Raw genomic sequence first — 13,885 nt, forward strand, 5'->3', positions numbered from 1 at the left:
CTCATCTCCTGAAAATCTTTCCAACACTAGATTTTCTCAGTTTTTATAAAACTTTTGTCAATTCTATAGGCCTAAGGAGTACCTGCCTGTGGTTTCAGTTTTCAGTTTTTCACATCATAGTGGGGTTAAATATCTTCTCATATTATTTTTCTTTGGGCCATAGCCCTATACGCTATACTAAACTCTCTAATTCAGAAAATAGAAGATGAGTTGTGAATTTTGGCTGTACTGAAACATTGCTGCTGCTATCTACTTTTTATTTCATTTCTCTTGACCTGTTTCATATCAATTCACTGATATTTATTTGCTCATCAGCTTCCAAGTGGCCTACACTGTACCAGTCTATGGCCTGTTAGGAACTGGGCGGTGCAGCAGAGGTAGGTGACAGGTGACTGAGCACGATCGCCTGAGTGCCACTTCCTGTCAGATCTGCCGCAGCACTAGAGTCTCTCTGTTGTGAACTGCACATGCGAGGGGTCCAGGCTGTGTGCTCCTTATGAGAATCTAAAGCCTGATGATCTGAGGTGGAACAGTTTCATTCCAAAACCATCCACCCCCATCCACGAAAAAATTGCCTGCCACGAAACGGGTCCCTTGTCCCAAAAACGTTGGAGACTGCTGGCCCACAGGATCTCCAAGACCTCCTGAAAGTCAAGAGTTGGCTGAACTGAGAGCAGAGCTGACAGGTGTTGAAATGGCTGGTGGAGACAGCCAGCAGCAGTGAGGCCCAGGCGAGCCTTTCACTGCCCTGTGCGATGGTGTAAGCAAGGGCAACACCAGAAAAGCACCGGTTCCCTCCTGTCCCATTTGTCCCCAAGGGACAGCACCATGCCAGTGGGTCGGCGCAGATGTGGGGACCCACCAGTGCAGAAGGAGCCTATCTTAAAAGGCTCCTGAGATCTTTTATTTTTAAGACTAAGTCTTGCTCTTATCCACCAGGCTGGAGTGCATTGGCACAATCTTGGCTCACTACAACCTCTGCCTCCTGGTTTCAAACCATCCTGCTGCCTCAGCCTCCAGCATAGCTGGGATTACAGGCGCCTGCCACCATGCCTGGCTAATTTTTGTATTTTTAGTAGAGACAGGGTTTCACCATGTTGGCCAGGCTGGTCTCGAATTTCTGACCTCAGGTGTGCCTGCTTTGGCCTCCCAAAGTGCTGGGATTACAGGTGTGAGCTACCACTCCTGGCCAAAGGCTCCTGAAATTTTATGAAGGGAGGGGTTGGGGGAAGAAGAGGAGGAAGGACTAGGAGAGAAAAAACTCTGAATACTGAGTCAGGGTGGAAAAAAGTGTCCTCAGAACCCCCTTCCCCAATGAGGAGGCTCAGCAGAGATGCCTAGGGAAGGCCTCCATCAGAGGCCCCCAGCAGCTGGGTCTTTATGCAGAGGGACACCTAAGAGCACAACCTGCTGGGGCCGGAGTCCTGACTGCAGCTCCTTGAGAGACTGCAGCGCCTGGGCTGTGCACCAAGTCTGGTGTCGGGAGGGCCGGCTGTCCCCACGCAGCCTGCCAAGAGAGCCTTCGCCATCATCTATGATCAGGCCTCACCACCCAGTCTCAGACCAGGTCCTCCACAAACTCCCAGGGAGTGCAGGGAGAAGGCAAATGGAGGCCTCACACTAGGTGTCTGAATGTGAATTTACAAACCAAGATAACCTTGATAATCAGGAAAACCTCTTCTCCCCTCCGACCTTGACAGATACACCTCAGAACTAAAAATGACACGGAAAAAGTGACTAAAATACATGTAAAAATAAGTATGTGCACTTAAAAATGTACAAAGCTATGGTTGTACATGTCTAAACGCCCGGAAAATATTAAAGATGATGACATTTCACAAGTCCTGTGACATCTTGGTGCACTTCTGATGGACTGGAGATATTTGGATGTGTTATAAAGACATTCATGAATTGTTTTGTATTTATTCCATGTTTTTGGCCCCCATTTCAGAAACATTATTGTTATAATAATTTTTACATCATTTGTGTTCTGTCGACAGTTGTAATTTAAGCATTAAAATTAAAATGTAAATATAGTCAAAGTAGACAAAATTTTAATAGATCTTCCTGAAAATTTAAATTAAATGTAAACAATTAAAAATTAAAAACATTTCTAAAAGTTTTTAAAAATTATTTATAATTATCTATTAGATATAGAGCAAAATATAAAGTATAATTATTGATATATAGTTTAAAATAAATAACATTTACATACAACCCAAAATTTTAGTTTAGGATTTTAATTAAAGCACAATAAATATTTTTAAAACTATTGAATTATTTTGCAACTTACAATTCAAAATCCATTTACGTGCCAATGGAAACAATCGGTACAATGCTCCATGCATGCTTTGCTTACACCTAAATACATGTAAACCTGAGTCAGGCAAATTTTCTAGTATTGCAAAGTATTCTTCAACCTCCATGTGTAACTGTTGGAAATACCACATCCGTTTGTGACACCCTTCAAATCAATAATTAGCATATGAAGAGAAGGAACGAGATAGACATTTCACTTCACTAGGAAAAGAAAACAATTCATTATGCAAGAGTCTATGCATTATGTTGCAGATTTGGTAAATTCATTAATTTGTGTTTTCTCTTGCCTACGCACTTCTGCTGCTCAACTCTCTCTGCACTGATGTTGGCTAAAGCACAAAGACCAACCTTCGGGCTTTGCAACAGTCACCTCGAGTTCCCAGGACAGAGGGCAAGAGACATGAAGGCATGTTTCTAGAGGATTACTTAGAAGAGTGAGTGTTTAAGTCTCTGGGTGCACTTTACCAGGGCTGAGCCCCAGATTCTCAGTGGCCTGAATACCCGTGCGTTGTGTCAGAGAATTTATTCTGATGTGTGTGCTTGTGATACATGGGGGCCTCTAACGCATGGGGCCTTGAGCCGATCAGTCCTGCCTTGCACTGGCTGCTGCCTTTTTCTGGAACATTCTTCTTTTCAGTATCTGCAAGGTTAACATTCTCCCCTCCTTCAAGTCTTTGCTTAAATGTCCCTTCTCCTTGAGGCCTATTTCTGATCTACATCATTTGTATGCACTGCCTCCTGAGATCTGTCTGTTCTTATCCCTGGTTTACAAAAAACTAAGGCATGAGAGGTTAAGTAACTTTCTCAAAGTTACAGAGTTGGAGGTAAAATTGTGAAAATTACACATAAGACCAGTGTGAGGGCTGAGTGAGATAATCTGTTTAAAGTGATTAGGGCAATGTCTTGTGTGTAGTAAATATTCAATACATTACAACCATTTTTTTTTTTTTGAGTCAGAGTTTCACTCTTGTTGCCCAGATTGGAGTGCAACGGCACGATCTCGCTTTGCTGCAACTTCCGCCTCCCTGGTTCAAGTGATCCTCCAGCCCCAGCCTCCCAAGTAGTTGGGATTACAGGCATGCACCACCATACCCACCTAATTTGTGTGTGTGTGTATTTTTAGTAGAGATGGGGTTTCACCATGTTGGTCAGGCTGGTGTTGAACTCCTGACCTCAGGTGATCCATCTGCCTCAGCCTCTCAAAGCGCTGGGATTACAGGTGTGAGCCATGGCACCCGGCCACATTATCCCAATTTTTATGTGACAAACAGACTGCTCCTCAGTTCTCTGGTTGCTGAGACACAACCACACTCATAAACGCTTGTTGTTTGCTAAGTTGTTTAGTCACGGCATGAAACCCCGGTGTTGTTCTGGGCTCATTAATCACACAGAACCATTGCTGAAAATGCTGTGGGTTTGGTTAAAACCTCAAATGCATTTGTGCAGCCCCTTTTCCTCAGTTCTGAATGCCACCCACATGTTGAATGGAAGCATGATCCTGTATTGCTGGTCTATGCTGTAGATCATTGACTAAAATGGTCTTCAGTCAGAGCCAAGAAGACTGTCTTTTTCTTGCAAAACAAATGCCGAAAGTTACATTCTTCAAGTGGAAAACAACAAAAACCTTAATTTAATCTGAAACACTACATCACTAATTTTCCATGGATTTTGCTCTGGGCCAATACGAGTAACCCTCAGCTTGTGAAAGATTCATAGCGAAGAGTTCATCTTCCCTGTGCGTGTCGTGATCACCAGTGCAAACCAAACATTCCCGAATTCATTTCTCCTGAAGAGGCCCTCAAGGCCTTGTAAGGCTTTCCCAAAAGTCTCATCTAATATTCCTGATACAAATCTCCTTGAAGAAAACCACCTGAATTTTGTGACTGCCATCAAAGCATCCTAAGTGTCTTACATATTTACAGAATAAATTATATGTTATACTAGGTACAAATTATTAAAAGTTACATGTGGTAAAAGCAAGGTAGTTGTACAGTGTATTTTAGGGGAAAGCCCTTTCCGAGTGAATATGGCTCTGTGGCTTTATTCAGCATTGTAAACACACATGCAGAGAGCCTTCCCCCTTGGGTAACTTTTCGGTGCTTATATTTAATGATGCCTGCTTCAGGGTGTCTGTAGATACTGCCAAAGAGAATAAAAACTGAGCTGTTATAATTATGCATGTAATATTGTATAGACCGCCAACAAACCTGACAAAAACAAGCAATGGAGAAACAATTCCCTATTTAATAACGGTGTTGGGAAAACCATGTTAGTCAGGCTGGTCTTGAACTCCTGATTTCAGGTGATCCACCAGCTTTCTGCTAGCCATAGGCAGAGAGCCGAAACTGGATCCCTTCCTTACACCTTACACAAAAATTAACTCCAGATGGATTAAAGATTTAAATATAAAACTGTTAATTTTCACATATATGAGAAGATACAGAGTATTTTGCTTATTAAACATATGAAGTAACTCAAATGGCCCAGGACAAGTGACTGCATTTTTCTTCCCTGTGGAGCAGACCCGGGGCCCTGTCAGCCATAGCCATAAGGGACACACAGGCACTTCCACACACAGGCATCGTGAGGAGTGTCTTAAGCCACATCCACTCCAAAGTTGCTTTTCTCTTTTGGAGTTAGGAGAAGAATTAGATATCATAAAGCATTGAGAATCTTCTTAGAAACATGAGAGGGAGGCTGCAGGTGGAAATAAAGGCAAGGAAAGAGGGACAGTTGGAGGGCCTTGGCCACTGAGGGTTGTCGTGCCCTCTGAGTTGTGTCTGCAGCTGTGAAGTTTGACTTGGATCTGTCGGTAGGATGTGAATGGCCTGTGTGCCCTTTGCAGAAAGACGTCCATAGTGTGTAGAGCTCTTCCCTGTGGGAGACATTGCTGTCTTATTAATGAATGGGCAGAGGATGGATGTCACTGGGACTGTCATTAAATATTCTGGTCCTCTCTCTCTCATCTTTTCTTCTTGAGACAGAGCATCTCTCTGTTATCCAGGTTGGAGTGCAGTGGTGTGATCTTGGCTTACAGCAACCTCAGTCTCTTGGATTCAAGCAATTCTCCTGCCTCAGCCTCCCAAGTAGCTGGGACTATAGGCGGACCTCCCCATGCCTGACATAGTTTCACCAGGCTGGTCTTGAACTCCTGACCACCAGTGATCTGCCCACCTGGGCCTTTCAATGGTTCTCTTTCCAAGCACACTCTGGCTGTAATTCTGTCCTTCCAGTGGAAGTGATGTGCGCCAGCTCCTGGCAGGACCATCTCACTGCCAGTGGGAGGCACTCTAGCACCCCCTTTTCCTGCTTTGGGGGTTGGGAGGCAAGTGTGGTGGAGGATCCCTAACCCTCTGGGCTCTGGGTGAGCACCAGGAGCAGAGCTGCCAGCCAGCTCAGCGTGCCCACATAGCAGGAGCACAGTCTAGCCCTGTCGTGTTGCTCCTGTGGTTCCCCAGCCTGTCCTGACCGCTGTCTGCTGGTTTGCCCAGCCTGTTTCCCCCACTCAGATAAACGCCTCTCTGTCTTCCCTGAAAAAGAACCAGGGACCCACCCACTCCAGTCTGGTTTGAGTGGAGCTGATCTTTCCTCCAGCTCTGGGAATGGATCCACGAGAAAGGTCAGGCCCCTTAGAGTACCCCATCCTTTTAAAACTCAGGATGTCCACGATTTGAGGTGGGTGAAAGAGCATCCCCCCGGGTCTCTATGCAATGCTGTGTAAAGAGGTGCTCCCTGTGCTCCTGGGTTGCTAGGCTAGTGCTCATAGTGCGCATCTTGTTACCAGCTGGAAGATATCACAGCAAATGCAAAGGAAAACAGATCCAATGTAGTAAAGAAATTAGTTCCCGGGGACAGAATTTGAGTCCTTGGGTCCAGCTATGCCTGAAATAACACCCTCAGTAACATCACAGTTACATAAGTCAGTAATGTTGCTTTTATGGAGAAGTCAGTTTGAGTTGGGTTTCTGAAACTTGGACCTAAAAGAACCATAACACTTAGGAAAAAATGAATGACGGGGAATTCATAGATGTACCCATCTCTTAGACTTCCCCTAAGACCATCCTTCTGCACCATAAGTGCTAAGTGAGAGGGGAATGGGGTGGAAGCATTGGAAGTTGGGAGCTCTTGTTTAGTGAGGTAAGAAAGAGGTGTCTGGCTGTGGAGGAGTGAGGGAGGAGCGGTGAAGGAGGAAGGGTGAGGGAGGAGGGGCCGGGATAGGTACAGGGTTTTAGTAAATGATCCTAGAGTCTGAAACCACATATTTACAGCTTCTGGAATGTCCTTCAAGAGCTATCAGACAACAGTAGAAGTCATTTTCAATGACATTTGGCCTTTAAACTGAGCTTCTTGAACTTGCTAGTGCTCTGTTTCCGAGCCATGTGGGTTTCTGGGTTTATAAATTTGGTATGTCTATTTGTAGAGTGCGGTTTGTAGGACCGTTTCAGTGGGACACTTCCTTTCTTCTCAGTTTCAGTTCCTCTGTTTATAACTTTTGTTTTGACTTAAGTAAATCTTCAAAAATCTCTACAGACTTTACTTTAGTATTAATATTTTTAGAAAAATGATGAAGTATTAGGAAAGGATTAATATGAAATCGTAGAAATGTCCAAGTTTTGAGTATGATTTTATAAAAATAACAGACTAAGAAAATATTCTGTTTGATCTGGAAACTTTTTTAAAGAAGGCATAAGTGTTGCATTTCATAATGAAATTGGTGAATCAGTGCTGAACCAAAGTCCCTTGTGTTTGTTGCCTTAAACGACTTGGATACGTTTCTGGAGGGCAAATTTGGGTTAGCTTTATAGACAGATGATAACTTCCACATGCATGAATTACCTGAGAAATTTAACATAGACCTGGCCGGAGAGCCTTCTGCTCACCAAGCCAATCCCATTATGGTTAGCATTATGGTTATTACCCTCTTTAATGTTATTTTGAAGTCTTAAACACAGAATCCTAATGTTTAGGAGCCTCTGTATGAGTAAACGGATGACAGCCCAACTAGTACAAATGTCATCTGAGATCTAATAAGATCAAGAAATATGTGTTGCCCCAAGGTGAAAAAGGACAAGGACAGAAAAGACAGCTGAGAGTTAATAAATTAATACTCTTTTTATTCTTGGTGAGACCCTTTCCAAGGGATTGGGTCTAGTTTTGTCCCATTGGAAGAGACTTGGAAATAATTCAGGGGAATAATTCAGGAGAAAAAGTGTCTAAAAGGAAGAGATAAGGAAACCCATGGAGTTAGTTTCACGGAGATGAGAGCATCTCTCTGCAGAAGAGGAGGCAAAGCTGTGACATTGACTGGCTTTGAGCATCTCATGGGGGGCTGGTGGTGACAGGCTGCCAGCCAGGGGTTCTCCATCTCAGGAGGGACAAGAAAGACAGATTCGAGCCAAGGAAGAATTTAATGGCAAACGAGACTTCTAAGAAAACTGCATTCTCATCCAAGAAAATATTTTAAGTATAAGGACTTTCACCTTCTTTGCAGAGCTCTGAGGAAAGGGGGCAAAAGGACTCCTGCGACCTGCCTGTGGCAAAATCGAGGCAGGACTCCAGGCCCAGTATCTCTTCATGCCTTGCACTGTGCCACCCACAACTCCCCAGAAAGAACCCCTGTCGGAATGTGGACACCCCAGGATGGGAAAAAAACAAACCACTATAAAATCACAGGTTACTGGCGCTGGAAGGGACCTTGAACCTTCAGTGTCCTCTGAACTTCCTGGCACTCAGCAGGATTTGCAATGAGATGTTTGTTTAATGTCTGATGTCCTCCCTAGACTATCAGCCTCCAGCCCAGTGCCTGGAGCTTTCAGCGGTCAACCAATATTTACTGAAAGAGCAAGTGGAAGCGTCCAACTCTCTTATTTACAAACGAGGAGTCTCCGATCCAAGGGGCTCAAACAGGTGTTTAGGGGCAAAAGCATTTCACTCAAATATCCCATATTTCACACATGGAGGATTAGCACCCAGTTCAGCTAACTGCAAATCCCAGCCCAAAGAGAGCCATTTTCTAAGCAGGGCCTAATTTATTTTCAAAGTACAGATCTTAAATTGCAGACACTTGTCTTTGAGTTCCTTACAAATTCAGGTCAGAGAACCCATGTCGAGACACTCTTTAGGAAATATTACATTAATTACGCCCCCCACCCCAAGATTCCTTTCTCCCTCTTTCCCTTCCGTTGTAGCAGCTAGTGCCGCTGTGCTCATTGTCTCAGGACGGGGATATGGAGGTGTGAAATGCATATGTCCATTCATTTATGCAGCTATCAATTCATTTCACAAGTACTTACTGTGCTTCATGCTGGACACAGATCTCAACCACAATGACCAGGCTGTGAACGATGGAGCCCATTACACTCTTCTAGCTCTGTGTTTCTAGAGTCTCCAGTGGATGGAATGAGAGGGTGCAAACATCCACAAAATGTTGGGCAGCCAGAGATTTATGGAGTAGGACTGGTCCTCTTCTTTCTCCAGGCCCTGTGTCCTGCCTCCTGGCGGAGAAGCAAAGCCTGTGGCAGATTGGAGGAGTCTTGGGGGATGTACATGGAGACCCTAGGGAGGGCTCAGTAAGTCTGGACAGGCAGGGCAAGTCTTGTTAAGGTTCCCGTGCTTAACAAGGACCAGAATAACCCCTGTGCTCCAGGGTGAGGCCCAGGAGTTATACTGAGATCCTGGGCCTGAAGGGGCCTGGGAGACAGGGACCCATATAGACTCATAACTACAGACCCTTTGGGAAGATAGAGATCTCAGCAGACACCTCCTAGATGACCATGTGGAGGCTAACCTGTTCCCTGTCCCCTGTCCCCGGTCCCCTCCCACATGCATGATGGCTTGGGACAATGTATACCATGTAGGGCTTAACCAAAACCCCAGAGAAAGGAGAGGAGGAATCTAATGAACTGATATTTCATTTTTGCTGCCCAGAGGAGTGGGGACAGTAGGGCTTAAAATCTAAATTATATTTTTGTTCACATAGCAGACTGCAATTCTTAAGATTCTTTCTAGAGATAGTTTGTACTAGCAACACATGCTGGAGAGCAGTAATGCAAACCTAGCACCTCTGTGAGTGAAAATAAGCCACAAGGCCTGGCCTCACCACTGACCAGGCAGAAGACAGGTGGCACAGGCAGGGACCTTAGCCAGTTGGCTCCACTGGGCAGAGGGACATGATGAGCTTCTCTACTGGACTGCAGGGCTTGCATTGTTCTGTTTCCCTCCCACCTCTGTGGCAGCTCCTCACCTGCCCCTGTGCAGACACTCCTCCTTCCAGGGAGTCGGGTAAGGGCAGCCTGCCTCCATAGCAAGCCCACCCTGTTCTCACACTCTCCTCTGCTTCCCAATCACAGCTGTGTGCATGCAGCAGAGGCAGCTGAGAGCAAAGCTCTATGGAGAAGGAGGCCATTTGCTCAAAAATAACTCCTAGGAGAGATAATATCAATCCTCATGATGCTTGCAAATCTCTGGATTTGTTTCTTTTCTGTAATCTAACCTATTCCTGTTTCTAATTGTTCCTTTAGAAATGTTCGAGGAATAATTTTCCCATGAACTACATTCCCATTTTTCATGACTACTGACAGCTCCAGCAGCCAAGGACAGCACAATAATAAAATACGCTTAATTTTGTTTAGATTTAACCTTGTTCCAAGACCCTATGCTTTGATACTCTACCGACACAAGTTTTTTTGGAAGCTGTGCGTCAATATTAACTTGTTGAAAAATATTCTCAAGTGAAATCTAGAATATGTTTTTTGTTGTTAAATATTGCTGAAGATAGTTTTGGTTTCTGGTGTACATTCTGATGTACATTCTTTGGTCGTATATTCTTTGCTGATCCTTTGGAGATAAACCATTTGGTTCAATTTGAGTAAACTTGATTTGATTCAGTCAAACTCAGCTTAATTATATTGTGCTTATTAATATTTATTAGCACCTACATTTACATATAGCACTTTGCTAGGCATTTCATTCATGGTCCCTAAATTTCCAAACTAATAGTCTAATTGGAAAAATTGGATAATTCCAAAATAATTTGTAAACCAAAGCATAGTTCTTAGGAGAGGCCAGGGATGGCAAACATGGAGCAACCATTATATATTTCTCCCTCCCACATCCATGGCAGACATTGCTAATCATTGCTGCATAATCTCTGTGGCCAGTGGTGGCTTCGGGATCTTTCTCAGTCACTACCAATTGATCAGTACTGGCATGCTAGCTAAGCCTCTTATTCATTCCTGGAATAAATTACATAAATGTGCAGAGAGATTCCAAATTGGAGAATTTCCTTTGGGACTGTGCCTGTAGGTTTTGGGCTTAAGAAAATAAAGTAGCTTGGTGATTACAAGGACTCATCGGTCAAAGATGAATTAAAACAGCATGAATCTTTACTGAATTTTTTCCAGTCAGCTCACAGCATAAATTTATACACTATTGCAAAGGAAGCATTTCAGAAATTAATCAGAGTTTTGAAATCTGAAATTTAGATAAATTTGCAAACTGTATTGAGACCCAGAATGAAAAGATTCCATTGTACTTTGCCACCCACTAATTATGCTGTCTGGGGCAATTCTCCACCCTTCTGTACATTTCAGCTTCATGGTAGGGGTGGGGAGTGTAAGTAATATTTTAAAAGCTTTTTTTCCCCTCCAAAATGATCTGGATTCAGCATATTAATATAAATGATAGGTGAAAATGTGACAGCTATGCTTGAAGTTGACGTTTGGAGCCTGGGTCCTGACCACCATCCTTCCCCTTCCCCTCTACCTCAGTCTTATGGAAGTCCCTGGACTATCTGCAATTTGAGGAACTAATTTGGAAAACCCCAGACAAGGGATTCTTTTTTTTTTTTTTTCTAATTTTTTTTTTTTTTTTTGAGACGGAGTTTCGCTCTTGTTACCCAGGCTGGAGTGCAATGGTGCGATCTCGGCTCACCGCAACCTCTGCCTCCTGGGTTCAGGCAATTCTCCTGCCTCCGCCTCCTGAGTACCTGGGATTACAGGCACGCGCCATCGTGCCCAGCTAATTTTTTGTATTTTTAGTAGAGATGGGGTTTCACCATGCTGACCAGGACAGTCTCGATCTCTTGACCTCGTGAACCACCTGCCTCAGTCTCCCAAAGTGCTGGGATTACAGGCGTGAGCCACTGCGCCTGGCCCGACAAGGGATTCTTAGCATGCTCTTCCAGTTCAATACTTTTACGATTGTAAATCAGCTAGGTCTAATTCAGTATGGTTGTGCTGGGCATTGATTAAATGACAACCTCTGGAAATCAGTTATATTGGAGGAAAGTTGAGCAGAGGAAGCAGAATGTGCTTTGCTCCATTTAGGGCATCATACTTCCCGCCTAGTTCACGGGGTCCTGGTTTTGAAAATTCTGTGCAGCCTGCCTGGTTGATTTTATGTCAAGTTTGCTCTCACTGCCATGTGATGCTGTGAGATCACCTCTGTGTATATAAAGTGAGAGGGATGAATAAACTTCTCATGGAATTGGAGGCCAGATTTTTAACTCCAGTCTGTTTTTAGTATTTTGACATTTTCTTCTTGACACCAGTCGAGTAACACAGTGAAAGCTTTCCCAGGCTCCAAGTTTATTATAATGCCGTGAAATTGATTAATTGGCTCCTGCCTCCTTGAGCCATCGAGTTCTCAGTTCGGGTCTCTGAAACTCACTGTTTGGCTAACACTTATTTAAAGTTGGTATATGCAAAGGTGAAACAATTTTTATAAAAAAGAAGCAGAATCTTTGTGTTCAAATGATAGAAGAACAGGTATTTGTTGATGTGGTTCTTGCATCCAGGGTCTAGAGTTGCACGGGCCTTGACATACCTGGGGAGAGCTGGAGGCGTCTATAGCTTGCTAAGTTTGACTGTTCATGGATTCAGTCTTGCTGGATTTGAAGTTGGAATCACACAAGAAAAAAATGCAAATTGAATCATCGAGCACCATCCTCCTTTTTGATTGCTTGTTCCTAAATAGCTAAATGCAACCTGGGACATCCCTCCTGGGAAAAACACTCACAGTGAATTTTCCAAGCTCAAGGATTCTGAAGAAATGGGATCAGCTATAGGGAATCTAGGGCCTCAGCTGGGCATGCAAATGGCAAAAAGTCCACCCAGATAACTAAGTTTGGCCAAAATCCAACAGGACCAGAAACCTGCATCACCATCTTTAACCTGTGCTGGAGGAGATTCACATTCAATTTTTTTTGTATTTATTCTTTGAATGATAATTATCTTTACAAGGGGCAAAGTAAAAGAGAATTGGCATACATTGGCCTTCCAGCTTAGGAAGAGGAGTTTTGAAGTTGTGAATGTACCAGACTTCTTCCAACTTGCATTCCCTTCACCTGGCCTCAGAGTGACATGTTTACAGCTCTCCAGCACCCTGTCTGCCCTTCTCAGGGCACTGGGCCGTTTCAGGGTCATGGGGCCTTCCCTCCTTTGAGGTGCACGCAGCTGAAAGCAACTCTCAAGTGTGCTCTTAGGAAACATCTTTGGGCCCACCTCTGACCTTCTGAATGAGAATATCAGAGGGTAGGTCCTAGAGAAAAGTGTTTTTAAGCTGCCTGTGCTATTTTGACATCTTGCCTAGTAGACTCCTACTTGTCTGCCAGAGTTTGGCTTAAGTACTGCTTTGCTGACTCTGTAGCACGCGGTGCCTGGTGCATCCCAGTATTGAATAAATGTCTGTTTAGTGCGCATGAAATGAATGGATGGGTAAGTGAGTAAGTGAAGGTCAAGGAAACAAATAAATGAGTAGCCGAGCTTGGGAAATGCTACTGGGGATGGAAGCCCATTTACAGATTAGCTTTTCTCATCTCTGCTAGCGGCATACTCCTTATCATGGGATGTGTGTATGTTAAACTTGCTCTGAACAGGGACCACTTCTTGGCTTTGCAGCCTTAAGGGGCAACCAGGAGGCTGATAATACCCAAGCTGTGAGTCAGATTCTTGTCTTTCTTTTTTTTTTTTTTGAGACAGAGTTTTGCTCGTTACCCAGGCTGGATGCAATGGCACGATCTCGGCTCACCACAACCTCCGATCCCAGCACTTTGGGAGGCCGAGGCGGGTGGATCACGAGGTCAAGAGATCAAGACCATCCCGGTCAACCAACAAGATTCTTGTCTTTCTTATCTCATCCTGGGTCTCAAAAAGCACTATAGTTACTGAGGAGCTCCTATAATGATGTGACGGCTAATACTGAGTATCGGCTTGATTGCACTGAAGATTGCAAAGTACTGTTCCTGGATGTGTCTGTGTCGCCAAAGGAGATTAACATTTGAGTCAGTGGAGTGGGAAAGGCAGACCCACCCTCATTCTGGGTGGGCACCATCTAATCCGCTGCCACTACCTCCCAGAATAAAGCGTGCAGAAGAACGTGGAAAGACTAGACTGGCTTAGCCTCCAGCCCACATCCTTCTCCCATGCTGGATGCTTCCCGCCCTCGAACATCAGAGGCCAAGTTCTTCAGCCTTGGGACCCGGACTGGCTTCCTTGCTCCTCAGCTTGCAGATGGCCTATTGTGGGACCCCACCTTGTGATTGTGTGAGCTACTATTCCTTAATAAA

This window comes from Callithrix jacchus, chromosome 4 (assembly GCF_049354715.1).
Source record: "Callithrix jacchus isolate 240 chromosome 4, calJac240_pri, whole genome shotgun sequence".
Taxonomy (NCBI): domain Eukaryota; kingdom Metazoa; phylum Chordata; class Mammalia; order Primates; family Cebidae; genus Callithrix; species Callithrix jacchus.